Source organism: Myotis daubentonii, chromosome 1 (genome assembly GCF_963259705.1).
Source record: "Myotis daubentonii chromosome 1, mMyoDau2.1, whole genome shotgun sequence".
Classification (NCBI taxonomy): domain Eukaryota; kingdom Metazoa; phylum Chordata; class Mammalia; order Chiroptera; family Vespertilionidae; genus Myotis; species Myotis daubentonii.
In genome coordinates, this window is record NC_081840.1 from 14,653,229 (window position 1) to 14,675,202 (window position 21,974).

Consider the following 21,974-nt stretch of genomic DNA (forward strand, 5'->3'; position numbering starts at 1 on the left):
CTTAAATAAACAGGAAACTTCTGGAATTGAACAAGCTTTGTGGGTGGTCAGTTCATGGTTAACAGGAAGAGAGGGGAGATTTCAATTAAAGATGTGAGTTAACTCACATAAGTACCATTATTTGTAGGTGCATGTGTGTAAGTATAGGCCTGCACTGATAGGGCAGACAGGCCAAAAAAGACTGAAAAATTAAATTTCCTATGTGTTGGAGAAAATGCTCGGAGGATAAAATGTACATTTTCAGGGATTTGTTGTATATCTCTTAACATACTTCTGGAGTTTCACAAACCATTAAATTTGGCTATGATCAGAATTTTGGAGATTTGCAGATAAATTAAAGGGCATCATTATGTTTTGATTTACTCTTGACATCTTAGGGTTGAAATTATTTTTCCATTTCTATTTCCATGTCCTGGTGTGGGGAAGGAATGTAGCATACATTTATTTCCTGTGTATTACAATGGAAAATGATTCCTGCATACTATGGTCACACAGTTTAAATACTACTATCTTTAATAGCAGAATGAGAAATCCTGTCTCTGATCATTATTACAGAAATGTAATTTATGAATTGTTTTCAGATCTATTACTCATTACACTTTCACTTTAATATGCTCATGTTTGTGTATACTAACTAACACATATTTTTAATGTTTTCTTTAATCATCTTATACATACCCACAAATCTAAAATTTAATTTATGCTATTCAGGTTATATGACTTTTTAAAGAAGATGAGATGAATTGTTTCAATTTCCAGAAATCAGTCATTTAAACTTTTCTAAGTTTAATTTTCAAATATGGCAAATATGATCATTCAGGTAGTCTAATTTTATATCAAATATTAGCTACATTTTTGAAGGAAGGCAAGCTGATGGGAGGTTGTAATAGATAAAAAATAAATACAGTGAAAATATAAAAAATTAAGAGTTTAAAATCCAAGTAAATTTGTGATAAGACTAAAAGAGAATGAATGTTACTTCATCATTTGTTTTTTAATATAACTGTCAATTATATGAGATTGTCCTTTTTTCCTTTTTATTGAATTTATTGGGGTGACACTGGTTAACAAAATTATACAGGTTTCTGATGCACAATTCTACAATACACCTTCTGTATTCTGTATTGTGTGTTCACTACCCCAAGTCAAGTCTCTGTCTATCACCATATACCTTCCTCCCCCTATAGCTTCCTCCACCTCACCCCTCCACAATCACCTCACTGTTGTCTGTGTCCCTGAGTTTTTTCTTTTCTTTTTTGCTGAATTTCAGATTTGTGGGGGGTTTTTTAAGTGCTTTCAGGTTTTGTGCCTTCGTATTTTTTCAAAGTGTGCAGAACGATTGGGATTAGGCACTTAATTCTCCAAATTGTCGATGTCAAGGAAAATGAGAATGGATTAAGCAGCAGAAGATGCCTGAAGGTTGCCTGATATACTCTGACTTGTCTTTAAGTGTACACCTCACTCCCTGGGCTTTGTTATTTTTTTTTTTTGCACTTTTTATTAATAACGAGGCTGGGTTCTGCAGCTGCTTTAGGGGAAGAGCTATGTCCCAATCACCACGTTAGAGAATTGCCTGTCCTACAACAGACATCCCCACCAATGTAATTAATGAGGATTCCACTCAACCAAAACCCCCAGAGGAAGTCTGTTTATAAATGGAAAGTACAGTGCAATAACTTCTGTCTCAGATTGTCACGTCCTCTTTAGACATGCTTAGCATACTATGTACTCTTTCTGCCCTTTAATTATAAAGAGCAATCATGTTTTTTAGCACGAACTTTGCACCAAGGATTTTCTGTGGAGTTCATGAAGCTAAGGACTAAGGGGCTTTGATTTGTAGGGTCCCCTTCCAAGGCCTGGGAGAGGCCCTACCAATGTGTTCATAGTCATAAAATATCCTTTTTGTGGTTGTCAAGACCTCAGTGTTTACCACTTAAGGTTCTCCTCAGTTTCACTTCCTCTCACGCCAGGTGCCATTGGAGTGATCAAAGACAATTTTAGGATTTGCAATAAAGAATGTGAGTTGAGTACACATTTAGTCGGATGTGTCAGGATGATGTTTATTTGGTTCACAACAACTTCCATGTATAGTTGCTGCTGCTGATATCCGTGCTGACTCATGCTTGTCATGATACAGGGGGATGTGAACCATAATGCCAGGCTCTGCAAGTATATGCTTAATGGGATAGATGAAATATGGAAACAGAAGTTCTCAAATGAAAAATTTATCAAGGATCCAATATGTAAAATTTTAGTGGAGAGTTTGGTTTTCATTGGTGCACAGTCAAAACAACCTTCCCCACTTCCAGGAACATATGAACATTTTTGTCTCCTATCAAATAAGTGTGCAATGCATTTTATTGTACCCTCTTAATGGAAGTGACATATTTGTAAACGTTTTATTTACCTTCTTAAGTGGAAATATGTTTTGGGATATTTTAATAAAACAGGAAAGACACAATAGGCCCCTTATTTGGACATGTATAGACTAATAAAAGACAAAGATGCTAATTGACTGTACCTTCGCTATGCCCTAAGCCATGCCCACCAGCAGAGCAACTATATGCAAATTAACCCAACCAAGATGGTGGCCGGCAGCCATGGAGCTGGAGCAAGCAGGAGGCTTGGTTGCCCCAATGATGGAGGAAGCCAAGCTTCCCACCAGCCCTGAGCCAGCTGTGACCTCCTCTCATGGCAACAAAGCTTCAATTATAGAAGGCAAATAAATCCCAGATACCTGCTTCCAACTGGCCTCCACTGGGAGCTTGTTTGGCTGGGGGTTGTGGCCAGCCTGCAAACAGCCCTCAGCCTCTCACCTAGGCTTGCCATGCACCCCAGTGGGGACCTCCACACTGAAGGGGCTGTGGCCAGCCTTCCAACAGCCATCAGCCCCTCACCCAGGCTGGCCAGGCACCCTATATAATAAAAGGATAATATGCAAATTGACCCTAACAGCAGAATGACTGGGAATGACTGGTCACTATGATACACACTGACCACCAGGGGGCAGATGCTCAATGCAGAAGCTGTCCCCTGGTGGTCAGTGTGCTCCCACAGGGGGAGCTCTGCTCAGCTACAAGCCAGGCTGATGGCTGCCAGTACAGTCGTGGTGGTGGGAGCGTCTCCCGCCTCCTCAGCAGCACTAAGGATGTCCGACTACAGCTTAGGCCTGCTTGCTGCTGGCAAGTGGACATCCCCTAAGGGCTCCCAGGCTGCCAGAAGGATGTCTGACTGCCAGCTTGGGCCCGATCCCCCAGGGAGCAGGCCTAAGCCAGGAGGTGGTCATCCCCCAAGGGGTTCCAGACTGCAAGAGGTCACAGGCCAGGCTGAGGGACTCCCGAGTGCACAAGTTTTTGTGCACTAGGCCTCTAGTAGTATTATAAGAATGCTCAGTTCCTCACATACTAAGATTGAGAAGGTGGAAGTCAGGATTGCAGACAGACTCTGGGTTCTAAGAACAGTATCTCAGAAACAGTTCTGTAGGATATCTCTGTTGGTTGGCAGGTCCTGCTGTCTTCATCCATGGGTTTTTATGTTAAATTCAGATGATGAGGAGAAAGAGTCTGATCATGTGGCTGGAGACCTTGAGTGACATTGAACAGGAATTGCATGGATTGAGAGTCAAGCAGTGTCACTAGGAAAAACAGACAAGGTAGCTAGAAAATAAAAAGATGTGCTATAACCAGATACTGAGCTTAATGTGGAGGATATATGTGACACAGCCTTGTGTTGTTCAGGAAGCTGCATTTTTGTGTGAGGGATAGCAACATAAATGGGTAGTTTGAAAATTGTTAAGGACCCGAGAGATTGGGAAGCATGGGATATGAAGATAAACCCCAAACTTGGCTTTCTTGGCAAAAAGAGAGTGCCTGAGCTGAGCCTTGATTCTGCATCTAGCCTTTCTTCAAAAATATGAATGAAGATCATATGCTATATATCACTTTTCAGAAAAGAAATTTAGATATCTAATTTTTTCCAACTCATCAAGTACAATACCCTCTTCAGGCAAAAGAAAATCGAGTCCCAGAGAAGTGAAGTAATTGACAAATGAAAAAACAAAACAAAAACAGTTACCTGGGAAACACTTTTCCTGGAACCCAGGCTTTCTTCATCTTCCTTACTCCAATACTCTTCATCATTTTTCAGAAGAGATGAAAGGAATTCACAGAACTTGCCAAACATCAAAGTGAATAAATAGGACTTTATCAGAGGCTTTAAAGAAAGTAAGTAAAAAAAAAAAAGATCTGGTATGTATAGTTTTAATTCAGGACATATGACTAAATATATGGATATAAAAACTGCTAAATCAAAATATAGTAAGTATAAGTTAAAAAAAGCAATGTGTTGGAAAAATAAATTGGTATTTCATAATAGGGAAACCATGAATAAGAGTCCCTGGTATTTTTAAGCCAATTAATAGCATGTTGAACAGTGAAAGTAATGACATATGTCAAACATCATTTCACAGATTTTAAATCTCTGCTGAAGAACAAATGCATAACCCACTTAGACCCAGATTCCTTGCTTTGATTTCATAAGAACACATAGACAAATATATTTTATAACTTCTACTAACAGTCATGGTTTGCAACATACACCAAGATGATATCATCCCAAACTCAGGGTAATGGGTAATAGAAATTCCAAGTCTGTAAGCACAAGAGTATCTTAATCATGAAGAAAATTATTATGGCAGAAAGAATGTAGCAAGGACATAGGGAAGGCCCATTACTAAAATGCATTCCCAGAGCGTTTGCTAAATTCTTTGTAAACACCTTTATTTCTTTCCCCCTCCTTTTTTCCCTTCTCTTATAGGCCCAGGAGGACATGTCCTTTTGTAATGCGGGGATGTTTTTCCTCACTGATACTTCATTGCATATCTTTTCCACTGGTATGTCATACAATTGAAAATCTTCCACAGCTGGTACACATAAGGTTTCATTCCTTGGTTTATTATATTTAGGTAGGTTCCTAATCATATTGTAGGAGTGTCTATGTGATGAACAAGGCAGTATCGTATTGTGACCAGCATTGAGCTTACTGGGCAGACAGAACTAAGTTTGCATTTTGATTCCATCACGTGACTATCTTATTACTTTGAACAAGTAAGTAAGAAAAGAAAATCTCATTTTCTCCTTTAGTACTATGGGGGTAATCATAACATTATCTCATTGTGCTGTTGAGAAAATTAAACAAAATAATTAAAAGCCTGAGGTCTCGCCCTGGTCAGTGTGGATCAATTGGTTGGGGAATCATCCCCTGCACCAAGAGGTCTCCTGTTCAATCCCTGATCAGTGCACATGCCCAGATTTTAGGCTTGACCCTGGGTAGGGGGCATGCAGGAGGCAGTTGGTAGATGTTTCTCTCTCCCTCCCTCTCTTTCTTTTTCCTTCACCCTCTCCTTTTCTCTCCCTCTAAAAGAAAAAAAAAAAGAGTTCTCAGTAAATCTTACTTCTTATCATCATCATCATGGCCACAACCACTTACCACAAAATAATCTGGACAAATATATGTCTTCCCTAAGGAAAGCCAATACCCTGTAAATTACTTCTACTTTTTTCTCTAATGACTCATTTGATTTCACTTTATGCCAATTTTCAAATAAATTTCTATAGTAATTTTCTTTATTTTGAGGCTTTTAAAATATTTTCTTAGTATAATTTCAAAAGAGAAAAGCAGGAAACAATGATAGAGTAGTAATGGGAAAGAGAGGTGAGAGTGGATGGACTGGATATTATTTTTATATATTAACCGCTGTGTTTAAACTTACTATTCTTAATTTTATTTTCTCCAGGGCATCTCTTTGTTCCCCTCAAGTACTCCCTACAGAGGGTTAGGAAGTTCAAACCTGCCAGGCTTAATCTGAGTAAAATAGATGACAGCGTCATCTGATGAGAATGAGGGAGGCAGGGGTGAATTCAGGGGCTTGAGTAAACCAAGTATGTTTTGGAATAGCTCCTCTGGGAAACTGTATAGGGATTCAACCATGAGTGAATAAAGGGGTTACAGAGAAGCGCTGAGTGGTGAGAGAAAGCATTTTCAAAGGATCCGTTTGACCTAGTTAGATGACTCTCTATCACAGCTCAGCAGTTCTTGGTTGGAAGTAAAGTACAGATTATATTTGTTTAAAAGAGATGCTAGTAGATGGGGATTTGAGAGAACAGAGTAAAGTCAGTCTGATTAGTCCTGTTTGGAGGCTGAATCCCTGAGATGTTCACAGAACTGTTTATTGTTTTCATTGCATATAAAACGTGTGTTTGTTGCAACATAATAATGATATTGTTTTATACCTTTTTATATTTTTGTCACAAACAATATTTAGTTGTTGGAAAGTGTTTAATCCATTTTTAGTTTGTCATAGGGATATCTCTTATATATGAACAAAGAGAGAGAAGGAAACAGAGAAATAGTATATATATATATATATATATATATATATATATATATATATATATATCTCCTATCTAATAAAAGAGAAACATGGTAATTAGCATACGACCGCTACCCTTCCCATTGGCTAATCAGGGAGATATGCAAATTAACTGCCAGCCAAGATGGAGGCCGGCAGCCAGGCAGCTGGAAACTAACATGAGGCTTGCTTGCTTCAGTGACGGAGGACTCCAACGTTCCCCGCCTGCCTTGCCGGCCTCTGAGCTTGCAGTTTCAAACATTGTAACAAATATAGAAGCTAAACAAAACCACAGAAACCTGCTTTCAGCATGCCAGGATCTCAGAGCTGGAGTTATACATTGTTTCGATTATAGAACCCAAACAAACCAGATACCTGCTTTCAGCAGCAGAGGCCTCAGAGCTGGAGCCAGAGCTAAAGCTGGCCAAGAATAAAAAAAAAAGAAAAGAAGGAGCAGTTGGGAGCTTCAGTCACCCGTCAGCCTGAAAACAGCCCTCAGCCCCTCACCCAGACTGGCCAGGCACCCCAGTGGGGACCCCCACCCTGAAGGGTGTGTGACCAGCTGCAAACAGCCATCATCCCCTCATCCAGGCTGGCCAGGCACCCCAGTGAGGACCCCCACCCTGATCCAGGACACCCTTCAGGGCAAACCAGCCAGCCCCACCCATGCACCAAGCCTCTATTCTATATAGTAAAAGGGTAATATGCCTCCCCAGCACCGGGATCAGCGGAGCTGAGAGGCCTCCCGGCACCAGGATCAGTGTGACAGGGGGCAGCGCCCAAATCCCCTGATCGCCCTGCAGCTCTGTGTGTGACCGGGTGGGAGGCCACAACCTCCCTATCCGCCCTGCTCTGTTCGTGACAGGGGAAGGTGCCCCAACCTCCTGATCAGTCCTGCTCTGTGCCTATAGGGGGAGCTCCCCAACCCCCTGATCCCCCTGCGGCTCTGTGTGTGACAGGCTGCGGCTCCCCAACCCTCCCCCCCGCCACAGGCCCTGCTCTGTGTGTGACAGGGTAGAGTCATAAACTCCCCATTGGCCCTGCCCTGAGTGTGAGAGTGGCAGCACCCCAACCCCCTGATCAGTCCTGCTCTGTGGGTGATAGAGGGTGGCACCCCAACCTCCTGATCTGCCCTGCACACAGAGGGCGGTGCCCCAACTCCCCTATCGGCCCTACTTTGTGAGTGACAGGGGGAGCTCCTCAACCCCCTGATGGGCCCTGCTCTGTGCATGACGGGGGGAGCTCCCCAACCCCCTGATAGACCCTACTCTGTGCATGACAGGGTACAGAGTCCCAGCCCCCCTGATGGGCCCTGCTCTGTGCGTGACAAGGGGTGGCGCCCCAACCTCCCTATTGAACCTGCCTTTAGTGTGACAGGGGGCGGTGCCCCAACCCCCCAATCGGCCCTAGCCTGAGTGTGACTGAGGGTGGCATCACAACCTCCCAATCTGCCCTGCTCTGTGCATGACAGGGGGTGGCACCCCAACTCCTCAATCAGCCCTGCTCTGAGCCCGACCAGGGGCTGCACCTAGGGATTGGGCCTGCCGTCTGCCACCCGGGAGCAGGCCTAAGCCAGCAGGGCGTTATCTCCTGAGGGGTCCCACACTGCGAGAGGGCACAGGCCGGGCTGAGGGACCCCACCTTCCCCCCCCCCCGAGTGCACAAATTTTTGTGCACCAGGCCTCTAGTATTATGTAATAAAGAGGTAATATGCAAATTGACTGTCATGCCCTTGCACAAGATGGCTGCCCCCATGTGGGCACAAGATGGCCAGCACAAGATGGCCTGCAGGGAGGGCAATGGGTGGTGACCAGGTTGGTAGAGGAGGGCAGTTAGGGGTGACTATGCCAGCAGGAAAGGGCAGTTGGAGTGACTGAGCCAGCAGAGGAGGGCAGTTGAGGGTGACTGGACCTTCAGGAGAGGAAGGACAGTTGGGGGGGACCAGGCCTGCGGGGGAGGGAGGGCACTTGGGGTGACCAGGCCGGCAGGGGAGGGGAGTTGGTGGTGACCGGGTCAGCAGGGTAGGGCAGTTGGGGGCAATCAGGCCAGAAGGGGAGCAGTTAGGCATCAATCAGGCTGGCAGGGGAGTGGTTAGGGGGTGATCAAGCTGACAGGCAGAAGTGGTTAGGGGCAATCAGGCAGGCAGGCAGGCAGCGAGCAGTTGGGAGCCAGTAGTCCCGGATTGTGAGAGGGATGTCCAAACTGGCAGTCGGACATCCCCCAGGGGGTCCCAGATTGGAGGGGGTGTAGGCTGGGTTGAGGGACAGCCCCCTCTCAGTGCACGAATTTCATGCACTGGGCCATATATATATATGGCTTTTGATTGGTAGTGATTCCAGAAAATTAATTAACATAAGGGCATACATATATGTGCATGTTTCTTTAATTGAGAATTATTAAACTTTAAATCATTTTAATTATGAAATATCTTCAATATGTAAGAAATCAGAGAAAATAATAAAAACACACACATCAATGTCCGCATCACTGCAATTATAAGGATAAATGATTTCCACATTTGTTTTAAATCTCTCTAAATATTGAAAATAAATCACATTTTTTACAGATACATTGTTTTCATATTCACTTTCCAGAGTATTACTAAGAATGAGCAAAGCTTGTCTCCTTTTTAATTCATTTCTTCTTTTAGTATTATTCATGCATCATTTTTATTTCCTTTCCTTCTTTTTGTGCCTTCTTGAGAGGAAATCATAGTTCCTTGAAATATTTCCTTCACATTATTTTTTTAAAAAAAATTATGGTCACCCTAGCCAGGATTGCTCAGTGGATAGAGTGTTAGCCTGTGGACTTAAGGGTCCCGGGTTTGATTCTGGTCAAGGGCATATACCTCCACTGCAAGCTCCTCCCGGGCAGGCTCTGTTCAAGGCATGTGAAGGAGGCAACCAATTGATGTGTTTCTGTCACATTGATGTTTCCCTGTCTTTCCCTCTCTCTTTCCACTCTAAAAATCAATGGAAAGTATCCTTGGGTGAGGATTAAAATAAATAATTCTATGGTCAATAATATTTGCTTTTTTTTTTATGCAGACAAATAATAGTGTCTCTTCTCCAATGTAGCGCTTAAATGTTTAGGTAAGCAATCTTAATTTTTTCTATCATTCTGCCTTTCGTGTACTCATACAGTACATCTTATCTAAATAAAGTCTTTCTTTTCTCTCTTCCCTTCTCTTTTTTCTCTTTGATTTTGCACAGCAAATATATCATTTTACAAAAATTACTCTGAAACATGCTCCTTTCTTTGAGCAAAATATAAAAATTACTGCCTACAATAAACATAGGAATAATTTATTTTATTATTGCCACAGAATATCACTAAATCTGAATGCACCACAGCTATTTTCCTATTAGAAGACATTCAGCTTGTTTACAATATATTTTCTATTAAAATTCTGCAATATATATTTCTGTTCACAAGTCATTATGCATTAATAACATTTTATGTACTATATATTCTTACAATAAAATTCTATGGCCAACATACATTTATATATTTAAAAGTAGACATTATTATTATATTTACTTGCAATATTATAGCAATTTATATAATATCCAACAAAATATGCATCTGAACATCTGCACATACTCTCACCTGCATTGGATGCTATCACTTATTGCCATATAATTTGATGTCATATTTTTGTTTCATGAAATTAAATCTAAGGCTATAAACTTCCTTCTGAGTGTAACTTTGGACATCCTCCAGAGGTTTTGTAATGTATCACTTAAATTTTATTTCATATCTATCTGAAAGGCATTTGTTTTAGCCTCTTCTAGTTTTCTGTGTTCAATAGTTCCTTGACCCACAGCCTTCATATATTAGAATTTATATTTCATATTACTGTTTAGAATGCTTTACATAGAATTTATTAGTTATTTTATATACATTTAGGTTAGAATAGATTTGGATTTGCAGAGATAATGTGAAAATTATGCAGAGATTTCCCATTTCCCTCACATTCAGGCTCCTCTATTATTGACATCCTACATTAGTATGGTATACTTGTCATAATTAATGAACCAATATTGACATGCTATTGCTAACTAAACTCCTTGCTTTGTGCAGATTTCTTTAGTTTTTTTCCTAATGTCTTTTTTGTTTGTTTCATCATCCCCTTCAGTATATAGCTATATCCATATCATTAGATTAGTGTTAAAATGGTCCTTTTCTGTTAATCTATCTGGCTTTAAATTTTTTTAAAATTTATCTTTATTGTTGAAAGTGTTGCAGATGCCCCCCCTTTTTGGCCACTGACCCCCCTCCTTCCTGCTCCCAAACCCTGCCCAAGCCTTCACAGCACTCTTGTCCATGGGTTATGCATATATGCACATAAGTTTTTTGTTTATTTCCCCACCCCTGACTTTAAATAGATTTCTTAAAGACAATATGTAGTTGGGTGTGTTTTTTTATTTTTTAAAAAATATGTTTTACTGATTTTTTTACAGAGAGGAAGGGAGAAGGATAGAGAGCCAGAGACATAGATAAGAGAGAAACATTGATCAGCTGCCCTCCGCACACCCCCTACTAGGGATGTGCCCGCAACCAAGGTACATGCCCCGAACCGGAATCGAACCTGGGACCCTTGAATCCATGGGCTGACGCTCTATCCACTGAGCCAAACCGGTCAGGGCTGGGTGTGTTTTTTTAAAATCAACTCTGTCATTCTCTATATTTTATTTCATGTACTTCATTTTCATTTAAAATGATTTTGATATAGTATTGTTAATATCTATCATTTTATAACTGTATCCTCTTCATTCCAGTTATTCTGTGTGTGTTTTTCTTCTTCATTATTTTACTGCCTTTTCTGGTTTTAATTTTAATTGAGCATTTATATGATTACATTTTAGCTCCTCTCCCAGTGTATCAATTATACCTATTTTTTAGTGATTTTTTGAGGTTTGTCTAGAATTTGCAATATGCATTTTCAACTGATCTGTGCCCACTTTCTAATAACACTATATTGCCTTATGTTTTGTACAAATACTTTGTAATATAATTTTCTCCATTTCTTTCTCCTCTCCCTGTGATGAGCATTTATTTCACTTATGTATATGCTACTAACACTCAATGTGTTATCACTAGTATTGCTTTAACCAAATAATTATTTTTCAACTAAATTAAGAATTTAAAACATATATTTTATTTTATTTTTTTATTTTTTTAAAATATATTTTACTGATTTTTCACAGAGAGGAAGGGAGAGAGATAGAGAGTTAGAAACATCGATGAGAGAGAAACATCGATCAGCTGCCTCCTGCACATCTCCCACCGGGGATGTGCCCGCAACCCAGGTACATGCCCCTGACCGGAACCGAACCCGGGACCCCCCAGTCCGCAGGCCGACGCTCCATCCACCGAGCCAAACCGGTTTCGGCAACATATATTTTATATTCATTTATTCCTCCTCTGATATTCTACCTTTCTTTATGCAGACCCATGTTTCTGACAATATCACTTTTTACTTCTGAAAAGCTGTCTTTATCCTTTCTTGCAGGCTTTGTTTGTCTGAAAAAGTTTTTATTTCTTCTTTACATTTGGAGAAATAGTTCACTGCATATAGAAATATAGGTTTTATGTTGTTATTTTTTCTCAACTCTTTAAATATTTTATTCCATCATTTTCTTTCTTTTATAGCTTCCAATGGGAAGGCTGCTACAATTATTCTTGTTTCTCTAGTGACTCTTAATTTTTCATAATGTTTTTTATCTTTGATTTTTTGCAATTTGAATATCACCTACTAAGTTATTATTTTTGTTATTTATCTTACTGGTGTTCTTTGAATGTCCTGGATCTATAGTTTAGTGCCTATCATTCATTTGGGAAAGCTTTGGTCATCATTACTTCTCAAATATTTCTTCAAATCTGTTCTTTTTTCTTGTCCTTATGGTGTTCCAGTTAGGTATATCTTACTTTTTTTTCTTTTTTTAATTTACATCATAGTTCTCTGTGGGCTTCTGTTTATTTTTCACTCTGTATTTACTAGTATGGCTTAAAGTTTCTATTGAGCTGTCTTCAAACTCATCAAGCATGTGTTGAATCTAAAGATGAATCTGTTGAAGGCTTTATTTGTTAGAATGTTATAAATTTTTATTCTTTTTTAGATTTTCCATCTCTCTGGCTACATTTCCTATTTTCCACTTCTCTATATTTAGGTGAAATTTATCTCTTGGAGTTACAGATTTATGTTTCAGGTTTTTCTCATAGTTCTGTCAGATAACAGCAGAGTTGTGGGGAAGATGCCTTGCAAAATTTCAGAGCTTTAGTGGAAGAAGAGGCTGCTAATCCCCATAAGTTATTTTGCTTAAAAAATGGATTGAATAGCAGATTCAAAACACTAAAGATCATGGATGAGCAAGTTTTAGTTAGCATGTATCTGAACCTTTCCATTTTATGATTTTTTAATATTCCCAGACTGGTTTCTTTGATTTCCAATAGCAACCACTTTCAAAAAGGCAGAGGAAATTTGTTTTCTAGAGATTTCAGGGTTGCAACAATATTAGCAGCTAAGAGCTATGTGAACTATTCGCGGTCTCTGAACACTTCTTTATTAGAGGGTAAGCGCTCAAGTGCTGTTTTGTTTTGTTTTGAACTCACATAACTTAGTTAAATGTTTTTCTCCTCCATCAATTACCAGGATGAGTCTACAGTGCTCTGTAAAATATAATTTTAGCTTTGGTGTTGCTTCTTTCTAAAAATCAGATGATTTATGCAAGTGATTAATGCATTGTAATTGCAGAATTGCTTTAGAACTTACCAGCTTTTTAGAAAAATGTGGCCTGAAGTGACTTCAGCAAACTAAGTAAAAATTCTTCAGTGAAAGTTCTAAGGTAATTTAATTTGAACGCCCAATAATTTGTATTTTACTACACAATGAGAAAAAAAGAGATATAGGATAATTTTCTAAGTAGTTATAACTATCAGAATGCATTGTCCATTAGAGATAATGTCACAGCAGAGTTTGTGTAGCCTTGGACGATCACAAAATTATTTTAAAGAAGTTTTGTTCTTACAACTTTTATCTACAAAATATTTGGAGCTCAGCACATTGTCCATTAAGTATCAGAAACCATGAAGTAGGCATTCATCTTCCCAGAAAATTTATTTTATTTGAAATCTTAGAGAGGAGACTGCATTTAAATTATTTATGTATTTATTATTTTTTATTTTTAATATATTTTTATTGAATTTTTACAAAGAGGAAGGGAGAGAGATAGAGAGTTAGAAACATCAATGGGAGAGAAACATTGATCAGCTGCCTGCTTCCTACACACAACCTACTGGAGATGTGCCTGCAACCAAGGTACATGCCCTTGACTGGAATCAAACCTGGGACCTTTCAGTCTGCAGGTCAATGCTCTATCCACTGAGCCAAACCTGTGAGGACTGCATTTAAAATTTTAAACATATATGGATATTCCATAAAATAGAAGGGTAAGTAAAGATAAATTAAATCTTTAAAGGGAGATTTCAAGCACACTAAGGCTTTATGATCTTGTCTGTATCACACAAATGCTTCAATGCTAAAATCCTTACTCTATTTCTGTTAGGAATTCATTATTGAAAAAGTTTCAACAGCAGTACTTTAGGTGTAGAATTAAAACCATGATTAACTAAAAAAGATAAAAAAATCATTTACCACAGCAAAAGAAAGATAACATATTTAAGGATTAATATACAAAAAAGATGCATTGAATTTATGTATCAGTCAGCATTCCCTTGAAGTAGAACTATTTTAAGTGGTGGAGAAACAGGATTTATTTCAACAATTAGAGATTTTGCAATGCTGGAGTGGGTGGAGATATCTATGCAAGGCAATTATTTCTGTGCAGGGTTGAACTTGACATTGCTTTAGGTCTGAAAGGAAGTTGGACCTTGGTGAAGATGAACTGAGATTAACAGTAAAAACTATAACCCATAAACAATCTGAGGTCTTATCTCACTGTTTCTAATGTTGTTGTCATGAACATCTTCCAGGAAAATGTAACACTTTCACCAAAGAGTGGCACAAGCTTCATGTCCGTATTCTTATTCCCAAGGAATGGGTTGATGAGAAGAGGAAGGGTACAAACTGGAGATAACTGTTAATGTGAAAAGTCTCAAGAAAGACAAGCTTATAGTAAGGTAGGAATGTGCTCACTACACCTGGGATTGGGTAGGAGTTTCATCAATGAACAACTAAACAGATTCCAAGCACTTACAGTATCCGAGTGGGTTCAGGAAATAACATTTCTTCGTCTAGGTCTAGGTTATTTGCACTGTAGACAATCCCTTCTGATTAGAGACACATTACATCTCTTTGTTTCAAGAAGAATTTAGTAAGTAGGTGGTTGCTGAAGGTACTCAAATATAGGTAATAAAAATAAATGAAGAGCCAGAAGAAAAGGAAGGAGAAAAACTAACAATTTCTGAAAACTAATGGGAGAACAACAAAGGAAACAGAAAAACAAACAAAAAAAGGAGAAGAATTAAGGGGAAAAGTTGCATCAAACTATTAGCAGAGATGCCTGGCTGGTGTGACTCAGTGGTTGAGTGCCGACTTAAGAGGTCACAGTTAGATTCCTGGTCAGGGAACATGCCTGGGTTGTGGGCTCAATCCCCAGTGTGGGGCCTGCAGAAGGCAAGCCGATCAGTGATTCTCACTGATGTTTCTATCTTTCTCTCCCTCTCCCTTCCTCTCTCTGAAATTATTCATATATATATATGGCCACTCATGTTGAAATATATCCCATGTTCAATGGCTGTTAAATCGCATTGTTTACCTATATCTTCAGAAAAAAAAATCAATCCTACTGTCGTGGTAAACAACCTGCTTCCCTATTTATGATGGTCTGGCCCTCTAGCAACTGCAGCGTGAAATTATAGCTAATTTGCCTACAAAAGTCAGGTGGTCATAATAATCTGGCCACTCAGTGTGTGTGTGTGTGTGTGTGTGTGTGTGTGTGTGTGTGTGTGTGTATAACAACTAGAGGTCCAATGCACAAAATTTGTCATGGGTAGGGCCCCTCATACAACTTAACAAAAGGAAGATAAACAATCCAATCAAAAAATGGGCAAAGGACCTAAATAGACACTTTTCAAAAGAGGGCATTCAGAAAGCCAAGAGAAACATGAAAACATGCTCAAAGTAATTAACCATCCAAGAGATGCAAATCAAAACAGCAATGAGGTACCACCTCACACCTGTCAGGATGGCTATCATCAACAAATCAACAAATGACAAGTGCTAGAGAGGATGCAGAGAAAAAGGAACCCTCCTTCACTGCTGGTGGGAATGCAGACTGGTGTAACAGTATGACGTTTCCTCAAAAATTTAAAAATGGAACTGCCATTTGATCCAGTAATACCACTTCTAGGAATATATCCCAAGAAAACAGAAAAACCAATCAGAAAGGACATATGCACCCCTATGTTCATAGCAGCACAATTTACCATAGCTAAGATCTGGAAACAGCCTAAGTGCCCATCAGCAGATGAATGGATAGAAAACTATGGTATATCTACACAATGGAATATTACACTGCTATAAAAAAGAAGGAATTCTTACCACTTGCAGCAGCATGGATGGAACTGGAAAGCATTATGCTAAGTGAAATAAACCAGACAGTGAAAGAAAAATACCACATGATCTCACTCATTTATGGATAATAAAGAACATTATAACCTGATGAACAAAAAGATAGATACATAGACAGAGAAGCATCAAACAGACTGTCAAATTACAGTGGGGAGTCTGGGGAGTGATGAGGGGGCGCGGTAAGAGATCAACCGAAGGACTTGTATGCATGCACATAAGCATAACCAATGGACACAAGATACTGGGGGAGTCGGGTAAGGTCATGTGCCTCGGGTAGGGGAGGCCGAAGGAAGGTCAATGAGGAAAAAAAAAGGAGACATATGTACAACTATTTGTAATACTTTAAACAATAAAATAAAATTTTAAAAAGATAGAGATATTCATACTCCTGTTGAAACTACACAAATCATTTTTACTATGACTTCTTAGTGGACTTGGTTTGTTGACAGTATTTATTCTCCCATCTTGAATGTCAATCACTTGTTGGGTTTCCTTTCCCAGTGCTTGATAGCATTGAATGCAGGTCCCAATGCTTTTCTACAACTTTTGGACCTTTGAATTGTATTAACTTATGATCTTACACTATGCACTACACCCTCACATTACTTCTACTTAAAGTCTCCCCCTTTCTCCCATTTAAGCCTCACTCAGACTGAGAGGCCCATGGTGAGGGGACAGGTATCTGGGAATGTTTCTCAGGATCTAACCTTTCCCTCTTCTTCCTGCAGCCATTCTCACCACTGTAAACTATGCCCGTTCATGCTCGATCATGTCAAAAATTATAATGAGGGCAAAAAGGAAAAATAAATGAATGAAAAGCCCCTTCAGCTGGTACTGTGATGCATTGATTGCACATAATGGTTCAAGGTAGATATGAAAATAATGGGTATTTTCATATGGGGTCAGATATATCTTTTACATCCCTTAGATTCCATGTGGCATTAGCAAAATGAGAAACTGTGTGTGTAAGCCTTAGGCCAGGGTGCAGCTGGAGAGAGCATTTCTGGTTGTCCCTCCTGGCAAATAGGTCCATTCTCTTCCAGTGGTCTCACTGAAGCCCTTCTCTCTTTATTTGTGAAGTGAGGAAAAAGCCACCTGACTCACTCCCTGTCTTCTCAACACTAACACTCTTCTAAATGAGCTCTCTTTACCCTGATGAACCTCTAACCTGTAAATACAGGTTGCGGCTGGGTGTTAGGTAAAGGGTGTCAGAGATAGTTTTGTTTTTCCCCAGTATGTGTTATAGATGTGTCTAGCTACTCTCTTTTAAATGCTGTGGTACTTCAAAGCAATCAGTTTCAGCTTTGGACATGCGCCAAAATGCTAAAACAAAAATTCCAATTTATATCCTGTAACCGAAGTACTAATTTTGGGGAGTGTTTGGAGAGAATGTGCCATAAGAATCGATGGCAGTATACAGATGCAAATAATTTCCCCTCATGGTTAATCACATGTAAATAAGAATGATAGCATACCTGACATAAAAGATGAGCTTTAAAGAAAAAATTAACAAGTAAAAAGTATGGTGATTAGTTATCCCAATAACCACAAATTAGACCCACAGTACATTTTTTTGTTTGTGCCTTAAAAACTAATCTCTAGTACTATATTCTAAATGGCTCACAAAATATTTCCAGATTGTATTTGGAAATCTCCAGTTTGTTATGAATATACTGAAAGAATCTTAATTATAATAGTGCTACCAGGCACCATTCACTCCTTTCAGATACATTTATGCTGAAAAAAAAAATGGCAACTACAAGGCATCAGTTTGTTAAATAAACACAGGTGTTGCTGAGTCCTGGCTGGTGGGCCATCTACAGAAGAATCATTCTTTGGAAGCAGTCAAGAAGAAAGGAGAAGAGAGGAAGATCAGCGGGGTCAATTGTAAACCTGATGAATGTTGTGCAAAAACAAAGGTAGCTTGTCACAGCTTTTGCTTTTAGTTAAGAAAGAAGTGGGTGGGATGACATGTTTGGTTTGAAGAGGTTCACGGTCACACACATACCTGCATATGCTTTCTCCCTCCTCCTGCCCCAATGGTGTTGGGTGAATGCATTTCTTGAGTTTAAGATGAGATCAGATGCTGTAGTTTAAAATGAGAAACCCATGAGAAACAATAAATTGAGGTTTTTATTTTTTTTCCTTTTGCAAGCCTAATTTTAAGCGTCAGTGAAGAAACATTTTTTTTTTCCTGCCTTCTAGCTGCAAAATAAATATCCAGGTTAAAAGTCATCACACTTAAGTTTGGACCTTGATTTATCCATGACCCAAATGTTTTGTTGTATTTCTGTCTTGGCATTTATTTACTGGAGAAGGGTGAGACATTTGTATGGACAATAGATTTTAATTACATAAAAATGTTGCTCTCATTTTTTTTTTTTGCCTCCACTGAAGCACTTGTGAGAGTGATTGGTGGCACCCCACAGAACAGGGCACTGGCTAAATCCTTAAAGGTGCCTTAGGCTTTTTGTTTTCTGAATTCATTTGACAAAGCCTTTTTCTAAACCAGTGGTTCTCAACCTTGGCTGCCCATTAGAATCACCTGGGAATCTTTTTAAAATCCTGATTTCTGGGCCTCATCCTCCGGAAATTATGTTTCTTTGTTACTAATGTTGTGGCCCCACCCCATAACAAAGAAACATAATTTCCGGAGGATGAGGCCCAGAAATCAGGATTTTAAAAAGATTCCCAGGTTATTCTAATGTGCAGCCAAGGTTGAGACCACTGCTGTAAACCTATCCCCAATCCTAATGAGATTGCCACACCTTAGAGTTCTAGCTACTGGAGACTGCCCCAAGAACACTCATATGCATTGTACCCTGGAACACAGGTGTTATGCTTGCTCTCCCTTACTTTCCTTCCAAGCCCCACCCCCTCAATCTGGGCATCTACTTACTCAACTTGGGCTTCTGTGTGATAGCTCTACCAGTGACTTTCAACCTTTTCCATCTCATGGCACACATGAACTAATTACTAAGATTCTGGGCACACCAAAAATATATTCTATTTTTTGCCCATCTCACAAAAAATAGGTATGATTTTGATTCATTCTCACTGAATGGCTGCTCTTGTGTTGGCTGTTGTCATTTTTTAAAATTTGGTACTCTAAAGTAACAGAGGTCAGTGTCCCTGACTAAATAGACAGGTATTGCCTATTGTAAAAATTCTTGATTTGACTCTGGGTGGTGGGAACATGGTCCTATGTACAGATTTTGTAAATTAGTAATCTACTCATGAAACATATATGTTCATGTTGACTAATGGCACCCCAATAAAATTTAATTAAAACATAGAAATAAATAAAGTTATTTAATTTAAATTAAAAAAAAATTCTTGAGGCACACCAGTTGAAAATCACTGGTCTATACAAGCATGCTATGGTCATGTGTAAATTCACAGTATGTGTCTGGAAGACAAATTGTAGACTGCCTGCTGTAGACATTTTCTGGCTCTTTCTGATCAACTGGGGAAGGGGAGGTGAGAGGCAAAAAATGTTTTGCACCGAATACAACATGCTTCTTAAAAGTCAACTTGAGCAACGTTTTTATTTTCACAGCTAATTATAGGAAATTGTGATCCTGAATTAGTACAATAAGGAAAAATATATATATACAAGATGAATTCAATGTGTAACACATTCCTAAATTGGGGTACCATCCGTTGGTAGAAACATGAGACAAATCAATGTGGAGGGAACAGTTGCAGATAAAGGTACAGATAGCCAAGTGCACTCACTTTGTTCTTCTTGATACAGGAAGTCAGCACAGATTAAACAGAGGACGACTTCTAAGCCAGTCCTCCCTGATTGCACTCCCGGCAGCCAGCCTTTCTCTGTGTTCATGTGCATATGACGAGAGTCTGGTGCCTGGTGTGTGTCTGTATTTATGGAAGAAACTGGCTGTGAACCAGGGAGTTTCTCCTGCTCAAATAGTCTCCTTTCAAACACAATCAAACTGTCAGCTGGTTGGCATTGGCTGGGTACATCTCTCATATGTTTTCTCTTCACTACACCAAGAGAAGCCTATGCCATAAGCATGAGCCCCCAGACCTGAGGCATTAAGCCTCTTTTGATCAGCAGCTTATAAACCTGATCCCTGCTTTGAGTTAATGTTTCTGTGCTGATCTAAATGGCAAATGAACAATGGAAGGATAGCTCTATTCATTTTTACCATTAGTTGCATTAAGAATAGAGACTGAATCACTATTCATACCTTAAAACAGTGTTAATTATATCTAGGAATACACTCAAGTCAGCTTTATTTTTCTTTCTGCTATATTCATTGAAAACATTACAATTTGGTTAACTATTTAAAGTATGTTTTTTTTCTATGTAGATATAATAAAATAAAAATCTACTAATGTTACATTCTGCTGAATACATTCAAGGAAATTTCAGGGTGCATGTGTATGTGTGTGTGTGATAGTGTATGTATGGTTGTGTCTACTAGTATGTGTGTATACATGTGCTAATGCCCCTAATGTCCCTAAGATGCTAAATATATCCTCCTCAAAATCCCTTCTTCTACCTTCTTCCTTATCAGCTGTAACATAAAGGTAGAGAACTGGTATTCTTTATTTTGCCATTTCAAAGAATTCCAATGCTAGGGGTTCTATCTTCTGACTGGAAATGTAAAATTACTAAGAAATAAATTAAGAAAGAAATAGAGGAAAATAGAAAAAAGAAAGAAAAACAGTAAGTAAATAAGAAAGATATAAACCTTGTTTTGGTGAGACACCTTATTGATGGCTATTTTCTAAACCTAATTTCAAGCTAAAATGACTTCTAAATAGATAATTTGCAGGTAGAACACTTTTGTCAGAGAAGAGGGAGCTCAGTGGGGAGGTGGAGGGATGGGATCACCTTCTGTGTACCTGGCTCAGTGGTAACCCTTTCACACACTTCCCCTTGCTGCAAGCTGAAAATAACTGGCGCTACATGCCCACTGTGAGCCTACAGGCTGATCTTAGGAGTAGCAATTGCCAGGGTATTGTAATGTGAATTGAACTTTCCAGTTCAGTTGGAAATGATTAAAAATAACTTGCTATTAGACATATTGTCTAGATGTATACATTTTTGTTTATTTGTCTTTGCTGTGACGTCCATGAGTAGAACTGCCTGATGACCATGTCTGGAAGTGCCACCATCTCATTCTGAAGACCATCCTGATATGTCCTGCACGTGGCACAGATATGACAGGTTTGGGTAACTGTCTGAGTTCCCTTGACTCAAGAGGTTTAAGAAACTTACCTAAACTGGCACAAATAGTAAGAAACAGATCTTCCAAAAAAAAACAAAGATCTCTCAGGTTCCAGCTCAAGTTGTAGGTTTGCCTCCAAAATGATGATACACCCTACAAAATAAAAATTTCTACAAACAGAAATAGTTTCTAGGAGGAAAAAGCATAAACATAATCCAAACATCACTGGGATCTTTGCCTACTTAGTGGGCGATAATTATTCTCATTCCTGTCATTTTGGTCGGATCCTCTGTCTTGTCTGAACCCAGGGACAATGTTGCTATATAGCAGGGCTGTTCCTAGGTCTTCGTCTGAACTTACATTTCCAATACAGGACCCAGGTAGGGAGGATGAGGCCAGTGTTTCTGGAAGATGAGATCAACAGCTCTCTGAGGCTATCATGCAATGTACAATAATTCCAGAATCTTTCTCCTTCCCATCTATTTATCGATCCATGCCTGCAAGTGGCATATACCAGTAGGCTCAAATGTTACTTACTCTGAGAAAAAAAAAATATCTCTAAGCCCCTTAACATGGAGAAAGCTTTCATCTAGGAGAATTGTACATTTAATCCTAATCTTGAGAGATTAGTTTCATCGCCTATAGGATAGGTGCTATGCCATCAATGTTGCAGAATACTGAGGACAGTTGAGCTGTCTGAATTTACCCAACACCATTGAACTTACCACTGGAGCAACTGAAGTTTGGGAAGCAGAATAGACCAAATGTA